The following is a 14653-nucleotide window of genomic DNA, read 5'->3' on the forward strand; positions in this document are numbered from 1 at the left end:
GGGCGCAAGGCCGTTTTGGCACGAGACGTTTGGGCGCAAAGCCGTATATCTAAATAGGTTAATCTACTTAAATGGGTTATAATGTATTTCATAACGAGAACCCGGGTGTTTTCGCACTAAAAGCCTTGAAAACAGGCACTAATAACACAAATACTCTGTCGTAAAAAAATAACTGCACAACTTAAGAAATTCAGAAAGATGAAATTTCACTACAATTTTCTTTAAAAGTCTTCAAAAAATAAATTTTCGTTACGTTATAGTATGTCCTATGGTAAACAGTCACTGAAAGTCTCAGTTGCATTAACCCAGCAAATATTCTACAATATCAACCGTTTCAAAATTCTGTACAATAGTGCGAATTCTTTCATCTGCCCGAATATATTTTCTTCTTTCCTTAGGGGGGGGGGGTCTTCTTCTCGAAGCATTGCCTCATACACTAAGTCCTGCTTTTTCCTGTCCTCCGAAGTGCATCAATAAACCGCCAAGTAGACATATCGTTCCTTTATGTAGGACAGAAGTTTATTTTGGGGTGTCACAGGCTACCTGCCTACAGTAAATTTTATTTAGACCATTCCTCCTATTTCAATGTATAGTTAGTGCCTATTTTTATGAAATCTTAAATAACGGTCTGTTAATACGATAGAGTGTCAACTATCCGGCCTTAGGGGCAGATCGAATAACAACAAAAAAAGGCAATAAATTCCCACTTTCTGAACCACCCACCCATAGAATTAGAAATGCCATTTTTATTCCAAAAACAGCTCTTATTCATTTTCTCTAACCTCTTTGGTACAGACCAGTACTTAATGAACATTTCCTATATTTTGTACCATGCGTTTTAATAATTATTATAGAAAAAGAAAATGCAAAAATGAGAATATGTGCAGTATTGTACACATTTTAAGTCACAGCTTTAAAAATAACTGAACATTAAGTAAAAAACTTTTTTTACACAAATTACATGTCCTTATTACGTCTTAATTTATTAAAAAGAAATATTCTTTCAAAACTAAGCCGCATAGTATGGAGGTCGGATGGATACTATCGATCGTCGTTTTTCTCGATCGCTATTTTTCTCGATCGGCACTCGGTCGAACGACAGAAAATAACATTTTCAGCCCAGCTATCCTGAATGCAGTATTTCTGGATTTTCCTCATTCACACTAGCTACATTTCGTGATGGTGCCTAACATGTTGGTCCCAGGTCACTTCCTTCCTTCTCCAATCTTTTCTTTCTTCCCTTTTTTCGGATAGGGAGATCGTCGAGGGACTTCATCCCTCATACATGACGGGCTAACATGGCCATAGATACCGAAAGCCCAGAAATCTAACTCCTAAATAACCCTGGAATTCCTTCGGAAGGGGATTGGATTGGGGGGGAGTACAGTGCTGTGACACTTGAAATGCGTTTCGATCTGCACACTTCAACAAACTTTTCTTGTTAGATTACTCAGTTTCTCTTTCGTCACTCCGAATATTCAAAATATTGAAATGTTCTCGGAGGATGCTGTCGCCCCTCCCTCTAATCCGTCCGTGGTATCATTCTGACCTTTACTTTTTGCTTTTTCGCTGCTAATTCAAAATGTTCACTCATAGGTTTTCTTCTTGTGACTGTAGTGGGTACAAGAAGCAAACAAACCGTGAAAGGAAGAAAAAAAAAGTGCTTCTGGACTCTTTTTTTCCTCACCATTTAACAACTGAGAAGTGAGAATCATAACATGGTTTTTCTGACAAGGTCGTCCTTTTAAAAGCCGCTAACAAGCCAACAGATAGTCAGTAACCCCTCTCCTCCTTACAGCATACTTTATTCTCTGTTGCCAAACTTACCTGTTGGAATTAAACTAACGCATGTAATTAAAATTGGGGACTGTGGTTGGATTTATATGGGTCTTGTGTATTTTCTATTAAAAATTTCAAGTCATTACCTGCAATAGTTTGTTAGAAATTACCATATCAAAATTTACGTGTTATCAAATGGAGTGTTAGAAACTTCAGCGAAGAGGTATAGCTAAGATCTCATTAAGGTGATCCTTAAGGAAGAGCCAAAAGTCGTAGGACGCACGATCCGGACTATAGACAGGATGAGGCAGATTGTCAACAGCACTTTGGCAGCAGATGGGGCAACTTTGAATTTTTGGGGGGGAGACGTGTGACGGTAGTCCACCGACTGACGCTTCGTTTCTGGGTCGTAATGGCGTATCCACGACTCGTCCTCATTGATGAATGTTCCTGGGCGCACAACCTTCCGCAGTCATAAATTCAATGACAGTCCACTGTTTCAACCGGATGTCACCACTGGATAGCTTAAACATAAGTGCATTAATGATAAACAGTTCAGAATGTTTTCACTACTATTAGCCAAGTAGTGGACTTGGGGGCATTACTTTCTGAATCACCTGAATTTCTGAATCGCACAATTTGTTTCAGTACATTAGGAATTATCTGTTATCATTCGCCATTTCGAAATACTTTCCAGCGATGATAAAATTAACTTTATCCATTTTCTCAAAAACTACGCATGCAAAAAATATAAAATGTGTCTCATCTTTGAACTTGTTGTTGTTATAAGCTCATAATTGACAAAAAAACATCATTGTTTGAGTTTAAGAAAATGAGAAAATGACAACCGAAGTTAACAGTCGAGATTTTACTTAAGTAAATACCGGTATTGTTAAAGCGTTATCTCTTGGCAACGAACACTTTAAATATAAATAGCTACCAGGTAATTTGTTCATTCCTTATATTTGTAATGAAGATGTTTGCATTAGACTATACCTATCGAACACATTTTTATTATACTTGGCTGGTTTTGTTTTCAGAGTAGAACCGTGATATCATGGTTCTTTTCATTTGTAATGGTGGTTTGCAATAGATTCAACCATGTGCTTTCGATTTGCCTTGGTCTGTAGGAGAGTTCAGTATTGGCCGTATTGGATGTTGTTACGCCAATAGGAGCTTTGAGATACATCGTAACTGATTGCTTCACCTGTGCTTACGTTCAGTTAAACAAGTATATTATATGAAGAATCATTTAACTTTCACACACTTGTTCTAGAATACCTAACTAGTCTGGATTAGAGACTGCTGCAAATAACAGATTTTCTTAGGAGATTCAGAAAAATAGACGCCAAATGTGACTACAATATTAAGCTAGAGTCGGCAACACTAAAATTCATCGCAAGGTAAGATTTTTTCTTACTCACAGTGTGTAACATTAGAAGTTATTTCCTCTATTTTAAGTATTATACATAGTCAAAGTAAAACTATTAAACAATATTCCACTGTTACGGTCTTTAAGCGATTTGTATGATTGTATGATTTACTTCTCCATTCTCCATACTGAATATGTGAATTAAGACGCGTATTATCTATAAAAAAGTATGCTTAATTTCGTGCTATTGTGTCTAACGATTCGAAAAAAAAAACATGATAATGTAATGATAATTTCCCCCTTTCTATTTAACTTTTGTTGGAGTCAAATTTTCCGAAATTCGTGCAAATGGGTTAGCAATTCTCCTGGCGTGTATCAAAGCCTTATGAGAGAAAATAATCGTGCGTGACGACATCCAGAACTTAGAAATCCATGCTCCAATATATGCAATAGTCTTATTGAGTTCGCTCGTGTTAATGCCATGTTCACATATTTTACATTCAGCAGCTCTAAAGATTCGTGATAATAATGTAACTTGGCACCCACATCAATACGGTATTGAATTAAAAAAATATACTTTAAACGAAGACTAGTTGACATATTCAAATTTATTTCGATAAGTGATGAGAACCACAAACTGACCTCTTATATGATATGTTAGACATAAGACTCTTTTTTTCTACGAACGAGAGACACGAAGATCATGTGGATAAAGAGAAATTATCTGGAAAAATTTCTAATTGCTCTTCAATATCATTCGTATTCGAATACTAAACATCTATTTCATCGTATATTTATCACTTTTTACAGTTGATTAGTGTTAGAACAGAACGGTAATGGCTAAAAGAAATTTAAACCATACTTTAGGCTCATACCCATCTATACTTCTTGTTTCGTATGTCTTGACAAATTACGGCTGAAAACTAAGGACTTTGAAAGTAGTGTAAGTGATCTGCATTTTGTAATCCTCGGCCCACTACCAATGGCTTGATAACCAAAATGTTAAAGAATATATTTCACAGGAAGCACCGATTTGGCCATCACTCGAATAGAGAATTATAAAAATGAAATATTAAATGCGGTAGCAAGCCTAAAAGTTATAATTTTAATTGGGTTATTTTTATAGGCGATTTTACATGGGATTAGTGTTATATTAAGACTTTAACTAAGGCATGAATCATTCGGTAGTCAAACCTTTAGATAACGCAAATCATTAGTAAGAACGCCCCGAATATGAACTGTGTGATTTGTTAAACTTTTACTCATAGACACTGCACTGCATGATGCCGCGCCATAGTACGTCACTGCTAAGTTAATTTGCGAAAGTATTACTTAGTTAATAAGGTCCCCTGTTTAGAACCTCTCCAAAAAGAAGAAAGACCGAAAATAAAAAGCGATATACATGACGTAAACTGAACGTCGATTGTTTTTGTCAGAGAACCAACCTCAAAATGCTACAAGAATTTGAAAAAAATAATTGCAGAGGTGATCGCAAGCAAAAGCTTGTGCACTCCTGAAATATAACAGTATCATGTGGTTCTTTCTCTGCAAATAACACGTATAGTTTTACTTTTGGATCCATTCGAGAGAAGAGAAACTTCACTGAAAATGAGAGTTGTTCTCCCTGCCATCTCACAAAAATGTTACAAAGTTTTAATATTTTTAGATAATATCCTATATGGATAGATAACGGTATATCTTCAGAAGTTCGTTAAGCAAAATGCTTGTGTTTGGTAGTGGTAGGATAGTGTACACTATTTTATAAGTAATATTGATAATTCTAAACATGCAAAAACTTCGTTTCAGTTGCTGCATTAAAAAAAACGCCATTCACAGAAAACTATACAATTCTTATTATTGAATAGAGCTTAAAGAAGTTTCTAACGTTTAACATCTGTATAAATGGCAAGAGGAACTTCTGTAAAAACATTATTTTAACTTATATTGAGCATTTTCCTTCTTTATAGATTAAGTAAATAGTCCTATGGTCAAGAATAAGATGATAAGAGAGGGGAGAAACTCATTAAGATTTGGAAATTTACTTAGATACATAATTTGATAAAAATCTTTTCCCGGCTTACTGTCAGTAAAAAAAATATATATATTTTAACGCCGTATGGTGTAATTTTCTATGTTTTGTTTGGGGTCGAGTTTCTTGAAAATGATTTTAATGAACTACTTCGTATTCCGTAAGTGATCTATTAAAGAACTCTACAATACAACATAGTCTACCGTATAACATTTTGGTTTGATGTATTTAGCATCCTTATATAATAAAAGAGATAGGTTTGGTTTTATGTAATTTTCGTCAAGTCAATTTTGGTCATATTTCATTATTACTACACTATGGTATAATAGATTTGTTTCCAGACGACGAGAAGGAATACCCAAGGAATGAAGTTTCTCAAAATCATTTATGACAATTTTCTTGATACCTCAAAAAGAAAGATATCATTAGTAGCTTTGCAGTATGGCATAATTCGTTATTCAACTTAAGAAACAAATCAGAAGCACGGAAATTTTCTGCCTTTAATCTTCATTCATAGTCTCTGTGTTGAAATCAAATTACTAATGTCATCTCTGATACTCGTCAGTATTACTCTGTGTCGCTAAATTTTAGAATTAAAAAATGGGGAAGCATTTAGTATTTAGTTAAAGTCTACTCTGAGACAGAGTGTAGCTACCAATCAATATCTTCAGTGGCAGCAACTATGCCCAGTGCTACACAGTTACTACTTTATAGAAAATTATTGTTTTACACTCCTATAATTTATTATTATTAATAATAAAGTCGAACAGTTGTGCCACGGTATCGTGGATTTTCAGTAAAGATGCGTCGCCAAGCAAAAGAGAATAAAATCCACCATCCTAATTGAAGAAACTTTTTATAAATTAATTTAAAATCTGCAATTAGAATTAGCACAGAAAAGATTTCATGTCCATCATCCCTTGTTTTGAGTGAACATAATTTATAGAATCTAACAATAGCCAATGGGATGTAAAAGCATTGAACTGATGCTCATAATAGTTGCTTAATAGTTAACTTAATAGTTAACATTATCTCATACTTAATTACTCTCATTATTATTAACTCATACTTAATAGTTAACATTATCTTAGATTAGTGACTAGTTACATTTAAATTACCGTAAGGTTTCGTGAAGTAACTTGTAATGTTCGTGTACTGTGAGATTATTTTTTTTAACACCCAGGTATGGCGAATATGAAGAATTGTGATTGGATGTTGGAGAGAGCCAACTCCACGATACCAGTATTTGCAGAATGGCGTAATCACTTTTTGAATACGACTGCACTTTATTGTCAATGTGGCTTGTACTTCTTTAATAAAACAATTGGCACTTTACTTGATTGATCTTTTATTAGAGTTTTCGAAATTAATTTGTATTTTTCACGGCAGCCGAATTGACGTTTGACTTTGAGTACTACTCCTTCATGTCGACCAATCTCCTTACAGTGACGTTTGACCTTGGTACACTGTTCTTTATCTACCAATCTACTTGCATTGATGTTACTATTGTGCTGCCAAAATGTCTTGAGCCGTGGCAAAAATGCGAACTAAAGCTCACACCCACGCGTTGAGCCAATAAGGGTTCAGCAGCTGCTAAGCGAGAGAGCCTTAGCGAAAGAGAGTGGAATTCCTTCAGCCGATAGCAGCGCCTAAAACGGAAGACTAGGTGTCAAGTCAATGTGGTATATTTATAGCGTTGTGGTGTAAGAGCCCGATTCGGCTGGCATGCTATATGTTCTTAGTGAGGCTAGCGTATCGTAACATACACTCACTGAAAGCAAACACATTCTTGCGGAAGTTTGGAGTGCCACAAACAAATTCATTGTTGTTTGTTTTTTTTTTTTTTTTTTTTTTATGAAAGTTTAGCGTCCGTTTTTAGCACCGAGACTACATGGGGAGTACGAGGAGAGGGCATAGATTTACATTTCTTATGAAAGAGAGACGGGTGTCTAGCTTGATGCTGTTTCACTCATGGTAATGAAAGGGAATGAGACATGGAACTGCAATGGTAATGAAAGGGAATGAGACATTGATTTGCAGTTTAAGATGTTTTCTCCCAAAGCAATGTTGCCAACTTGGGAGAGTCAAGTTATTAAATATAGAGGAGTTGACTTCCAAGATAGGGACAAAAAAAAATCATTTTCCGCATCGATGACGTTTTGTGGTGATTTGTTTTCAATCACGATTTGGCGACTTACTTACAAATACAGATTTTCGTGCTACGAATAACTTCCTTCTGTAATCAAGCACTACCGTATTATTTCGAATCAATTTTGATCTTTTTTTTCTTTCTTTTTGTCTATTTTATCTGCGTAACTTTCTAATATGACCACCCCTCCACGATCTCACTTTGTTTTCTGTTACTCCTTGCTTTCTAACAAAGACAAGTTCAAAGATTCAATGTCTTTTAATTTGCACAGCTTCCATTAACAGGCACAAGTAATGCACCGTTAAAAACAAATAGACTCGTTGTAGAAGTATAAGTTAAAGTGAACTGGTGCCAGATTTTTCTTTCTTTTGCGGACTTCCAATTCTTTTTCGTTTTTTTTTTTTTTTTTTTTTTTTTTTTTAGAAAAATCGTACGATGTAAGTACGAGGGCTAGTCAAGAAAGACTTGGACTGATTTTTTTTTCTAGGCAATTTATTATTACTCAGCAACAGGCACATGATCCTTTTCAAAGTAGTCCCCGCCCATTTGAATGCACTTTTTCATTCGAGTCTTCCAGTCCTCAAACACATGTCGCAGGCCATTCTTTGAGAGGTCCTTCAAAACCGCCTCCGATGCCTTCAGAACCTCGGAATTATCGGAGAAGCGGCGTCCACGCAGTTTGGATTTTAGGGCAGGGAATAGAAAAAAGTCGCACGGTGCGGTAGGCGTCTCCACCATCCTCAAACCTTTGCAACAGCTCCCTGCAAGTCTCCACTCGAACGGCCTTCTGCTCTGGTGTCAGGAGTCGCGGAATCCATCGCGCACACACTCGGCTCATGTGGAGGTTGTCATGCAAAATTTTGAAGGCACTGCCATGAGATATGCGTAGTGCGGCTGCCAGATCGTCGATACTGATGCGGCGATCTTCTCTAACAATGACTGCTGCCGTGTTAATGTTCACCTCAGTAACAGCTGACGCTGATACACCTGGTCCACCAGCTTTCGTGATTGTCATTCGGCCCTCTTTAAACTCTTTGAACCACCAGAACACGGTACTTCGTGAAAGAGCGTCATCTTTGTAAGCTGCTCTCAACATTCCTAGAGTTCCTGTTGCACTTTTCCCCAGGCGATAGCAGAACCGTATAGCTGCAAATTGTTCATCTCGTAATGACTCCATTTCTTCTACAGGCGACTTCTAGAGGCGGCGCAGAACATCACCTGCAATAAAAAGTCGTGGTTACCAAACATGCAATGATTCCTTAACAACATTTTATATATATGCACAGCAAGACCCACCCTACTTGTATGCCAAACTATGAAGCTCCAGCGTTAACAGAACTGCCGGGAAAAAAATCAGTCCAAGTCTTTCTTGACTTGCCCTCGTACTTTATGGTCTTGCTCCGGAAGTACTATAACTAATTTGTAGTGTCCTTTCATCCAAAATTGGAGTCATTTCCTTTCTTTCCATTAACACAAACTTTTTTGTGTCAGTGTTTTGGCAACACCAATCCAAAGTCACGAGCGCCAGGACACTTTCTTATTAGTTAACGCAACACTTCAATTCGGATATCGCGTAGTACATAAACATAGTAGAACAGAAGTGTCCAAACCGCAGCCCGCAATGTTTGGAAATTTAACGTTTTCAAGAATTGAAAAACGAAAATGAAATCTTCCAGCTTAACGTCCCACGATTATGCCTGTTAGGCTAAGGGAGACGATGATTAAAGCAAGTTAATAATGATAGAAGAACTGGTAGAATGAGAAAGTGGGAGGGAACGGAGTATCCCGAGAAAACCCACTACCATGATGTTGTCCACCACAAACTATTTGGTCTGGGATTGAACCAGGGACCCCAGGAACTAGAGATAAGAAGTCTACCATTGATTTAAGAATTCAAAAGTGCATTGAGTATACGTTAGAGATCATTTAAATCCTCTGTAAAATCAACAAAAGGAGGTCTCATTTGTTGCAATAGTATTCATTTTTTCATTGCTTTTAGTACGTCTTAAACGTAGACCAAATGGAGAGATATATGTCTCAAAATCTTTACAAATCTTAATGCGGTACGATAAACATCAGAAAATTTGTGTGAATGCGTTAGGGTCCGAACGTTATGCCATGAATGATTTATTTTTTACAGGATTTATCTTCGACCTTTTCGAAGGTGAAGATGCTATTTGAATATTTAAAGATTTATTGACTGATTGGATTAGAGTGTAGCGTCTCCTTCAGCACTGAGGTTATACGAGATATGGACCTATTTTAGACGCACACCTTCAGGTTAACGTGCAATCCGAACGACATGAGCTCCGGCTGGGATTCGAAACCAGGACTCCGCGCTGATGATGCGTATGCAAACCATGTAGTCACGAGAGAACTCTCTGTAAGGATTCGTGTAAATATCTTACTGCATATACCGGTATACATTCCTTCCAAAGAGGGCTATTAATGAAATGTTTATTTATAAAACATGAACAAAAATCATCTGAGTTGCTTTTGAGAAAATTCTCAGAAGAGGAACTCACCTCAAAGTGCAAACTATCCCTTGAGTTACGCAATATTATAAATTTATTAATGAAATGTGTAAAATGATCTTTAAAAAAAACATTAATTTAGCAATATTGTGGCTTCAGAAACCGTTACATACTACTGTGTTTTCAGAAACTGGTTATGCTTGATTATGCACAACATTTGTATATTTTCGAATGTTAGTTTCTGTCACTTGGAGCTCAGGAGATTCTTATATGCGGAGAAACTTCGCTCGACATCAACGGAAACCAGTGGTGCATATCTTGTAAGCACACCGAGAGGCAGTTCACTTGACGCTGCAAAGGATTATACATTCCCGGATTGTTTCGGAAATTCAATTAACACTTTAACAATTTTGCCCCCCTGGTAAGTAGAAAAATGCCGCTGCTCTGGGCACAATAACATTTTGCGCTCCCAGTATTTATATGTATTCAGTTACGCATTATGTTTTCAGTTGACGAAAGACAAAACATTATGGTTTCACGACAGCAGACAATAACTAATAGCCTTAACTCCTTCTAGTGCCAGTTGCTTCGTAGCGAGGAAGCTCGATTCCCTTTGGTGACAACATTATTTTGAGTGGAATTTCATTAAATTTCTCTCTCGTGGGGAGCCATTCTTTTTCGTTTATCATACTTCAACCACGTTTCTTTATTTGTCGCCCTGGAGCCGAGCTGTTGTGACCCGTGGGTAATTACCAGCCTGAATCTAAGCCAGTGTTTATATTCTTTTTTTTTTTTTTAACTGCGAGCCATTTTAAATATTTTCACCAAAGGTGCATAAAAATGATACTTAAAGTTGGCAATAATAAGAAAAGAAAACAGTGTATATTTGAATGAGTTCACCTTATTGGATTGTATAATAGGATGAGTCTTAAAATTTCATTGCATTGTTTTGGTTCTTTGCGCTTGAAGCATGTAAAACTAATTACGTACACCCTGACAAATTGAGTTGTTTTCTTCAGACGCAAAAATGTGTAAATAATTCTTTGCGACAGATCGTTAACATTTTTTGTACAAAAAAAGTTGCTTTATATATTTTACTTGTTGCGCACGTAGGCTAAAACATTTTGCTTCTTTTATATAAAGTTTTAAACATGTTTTTCTCTTCAAATACACTGTACGTCTGTTGCCGTGGTAACCTGAGATTGAAAGAAGTTTCGTATATACGATAAAATCCCTCTTAGCTCAGGCAAAGTTTTATCATGCAACTTGATTGTTTTTAGGTTGAAGGGACAGCTTTTCCCTTCATGTTTTATCTTTCTACCTTATTTTATTAAAATAAGAAAGAAAAATTGTATAGTATCTTATATAAAGCTCTTACTGTACAGGATTTTTGTAATTTTCTTGTATTCATTACTTATCATTTGATGTTCTGTTTATACTAGTAAAATTGTGATAGACGTAAGGAAATAGAAAAAACTAAAAAACTTAAAACTTCAGAAGACAATAAGTAAGACAAGACAAGACAATAAGTAATAATTTTTGCTATAATATTTTATTTTTTAAATATAATTTTCTTTATTTATTTTACATGTTTCCTTCTATTCACTTATGTTTATATGAAATACAGTGTAATAATCAGTAAAATGTAACTACAGAATTTTTATGCACAGAAGTTCAAAATAATTAACGAAGAAAACATAACAATATATTAATTTTTCCTATTTATATATGCTTTATAAAAAGATTCATTTCACATGGCTTTCGAGAAAAAATAACAATTATGGATCATCTCAATATTGTTTTTGGTATAGCAGCAATAGCATGCTGAACATTAAGTGCGACCTTTTGCCCCGCTTTACTCTACTAGAGAAGAAATATCTCCTCCAGTTCCCTTCCAGGCGGCAACGTACCAAGAACTGACGAAACGTTGCCACGTTGGACCGCAATGGATATACGTTGTACTAAGAAGGACGCTGAACGAACATCTCCAGAAACGATAGATATGTGTCTGCCTACCTCTCTGATAAAATCAAGGCTTCTAGAACCCCATGCCCCACTGGTCTCGATGGATATTGGAGCAAAAATAAATTTGTCGAGGAGATTGTTGTATTTCCTTTTCTTTTCTGCCTCTCTACGTCTAGCAACTTCTCCAGCATTCATAACAGTCAATAATTGTTTTTAAAAAATCGTAATGCGAGAAAGCATACGCAAGCAAGCAAACCCGGCAATCTTATAGAAAACTTATTTCAGAAAAGCTACAAGATCAAGAATTCCAACAGGTGACAAGTATAATAACACTCAGGATATCGTTATTCAAGATATCGCTCTTCAAAAGGTACAATTATTCAGAAGTAATGACATAGTCAGAAACACATCCACTTCATCGTAAACTGTTAAAAATAACTAAAAATTACATCTAAGAATAATAGCAACATTCTTTGTTTTGAAATCTTGCAAAGTAGAAAAACACTACTTTATTAGGGTTGTGTATTAGGGTGGCCCCAAAAACTTCTTTTTTTCTTTCTTTCTTTTTTTTTTTTTTTTTTTTGAATTTCGATTGGCGGGTTGCGGAAAAGTTGCCTCGTGTTAGTAGTAATCTCCACAGAAAATCTGGATTTTTTTTTTTTTTTTTTTGGTCAACCCCTTCCTTTGCCTCATGGGACTTGAATATTTTATAGCTGCAGCTATGCAACCCGCACGACACTACGAAGAAAATTGTACTGCACAGCTATAACATTTGGTTCTTTTTCACACGGAAGCATTCTGAGGCTGAATATAAAACGGAAGATAAAAGTGAGATGCGATATTGTTCCTATGTGGTTAAAAATTATAATCAATTAGACAAATAAATTGTATTGATGTTTTCAAAACACATTATGAATATAGGTCATGAAAAATTGTTGATAAACCTTCCCATGTACCTCTTAGCTCGTCTTGGCACATACACTTCGAAACTCACCAGAACCCACCACGAGGAGGTGGCTGCAAATCGAGTTCCATCCACTTGCTTCCGCTTTTTGGCTCATTTACATTTGATAGCCCTGCTGGGAGTTCATTTTTTTTTTTTTTTTTTTTGCATATTTTCTTCGAGACTCTAATTTTGTCATAATAAAGCCTTCTCTTCGATCTGCTCCATACACTAATGCTGACGCTTCTGTAACTAGTTTCATCATCTTCTCCAACGCTTGCGTATGATACGGAAAATATCTAATTTCCTCAGAAGCTGTAGCCACCGTTCTAATATTTTCTTCCATCTGGTTCGAAGAAAATGTTCTTGTTAATGGTGGCTTGGTGATGTCCGTTGAGAAACAATCGATCATCTCATGATATTTACTCGCGTCTAAATTTACTTTCGGAACAAATTCATGAAAAACTTGATCTCTTTCTTTGTCGATACTTTTCTAAACTTCTCCATCCTAAAACTTGGATGTTCTGGTTTCTGTCGGTGATCATTGTCACAACAAGTTTTCCGGATGGGCAAAGTAAGCGCTGCAGCTAATTACAATATACAGGATTCTAAATTTTTCTGGAAGAAAGGATGCAGATCGAGCGAGTAGCCACAAGTGTCGCGTCCCGTTGGTGTGAGAGAGAAGAATTTCGCTGTGTAAATACTTGACATACTGTGCAAGCCAACGAAATGCTTCTTCGGGATCTTCGGTGCAAATATATAATCGAAGAATGCAAGAAGCTGTTATCAACCATCGGGACATGACAATTGGTTCAGGCTTTTCCTTCAGTAGGTCTGGTGGATACAAACCTTCTGAAACGGCTCGACAAATGTCCGAAAGGTATTGCTGATCATTACTCAAATCTTTTAACACTATTTTGTCAGGTCAGGCCAGCGCCGAAACACACGGACCGCTGGACTGTGTATAAAATTACAATGTTTCCTACTTATTATAAAACAATGCTTTACATATTATTATTATAGTTGTGTACAACGTTGTAGGTAATATATTTTCTATTATAGCACAGCCGATTTCAACATTACTTGATATCTGAACTTGTTTAAAATTTTCTTTATAATATAAACAGGTCTAAAAGAAATTGTTCACGATATACGTGAAGAAAGCTGATATGTAAGGTTGACAACATATTTTTCACGCTATATATGAAGAACATAAATAGAAACATAAAAATACAATTTTTGTCTAATTGATTTAACCACATAGGAACGATATCGCATCTTACTTTTATCTTCCGTTTTATATTCAGCCTCAGAATGCTTCCGTGTGAAAAAGAACCAAAGGTTATAGCTGTGCAGAACAATTTTCTTCGTAGGGTCATCCGGGTTGCATGGCTGCAGCTATAAAATATTCAAGTCTCATGAGGCAAAGGAAGGGGTTGACTAAAATAATCCAGATTTTCTGTGTAGACTACTACTAACACGAGACAACTTTTCCACAACCCGGTCAATCGAAAATTAAAACAAAAATGGCTGTGATGTACAATTTTCTCCGTAGTGTCATGTGGGTTGCATAGGTGCAGCTATAAAATATTCAAGTCTCATGAGGCAAAGGAAGGGGTTGACCAAAAAAATCCAAATTTTGTGTGTTGACTACCACTAACATGAGGCAACTTTTCCGCAACCCGGCAGGTTTTTTTGGCCCACCCTATTGTGTATGTGTATGTATACAAAGCCTGATGTCAATAACAACAAACAGAGTCAAGCTCATTGTAAACTCAGTTACATAAGTATTTGCATCCCTGACTGCTATAGGTCCATTAGATCGGGTCCAGTACCTTAGCTGGTATCACAAACGCCTGAACGAATTTAACCCAACTTACATATAATGTTTCAACCAGGCGACGTGTATAATAAACCTGCGGAGCACTAAATCAGGCTCTTG

General features: G+C 36.3%; 1 long non-coding RNA gene across 1 annotated transcript; it reads left to right on the top strand.

The window, feature by feature from the left end:
- The first annotated feature begins 2720 nt into the window (after positions 1-2720).
- Positions 2721-6515, top strand: LOC145663620 (uncharacterized). Its single transcript, XR_014127197.1, has 2 exons — positions 2721-3182; positions 6364-6515. It is a non-coding gene; the product is annotated as an uncharacterized LOC145663620 (long non-coding RNA).
- Positions 6516-14653: the final 8138 nt, after the last annotated feature.

The sequence above is a fragment of the Thermobia domestica genome, chromosome 11 (genome assembly GCF_964235325.1).
Source record: "Thermobia domestica chromosome 11, izTheDome1.hap1.1, whole genome shotgun sequence".
Lineage (NCBI taxonomy): Eukaryota > Metazoa > Arthropoda > Insecta > Zygentoma > Lepismatidae > Thermobia > Thermobia domestica.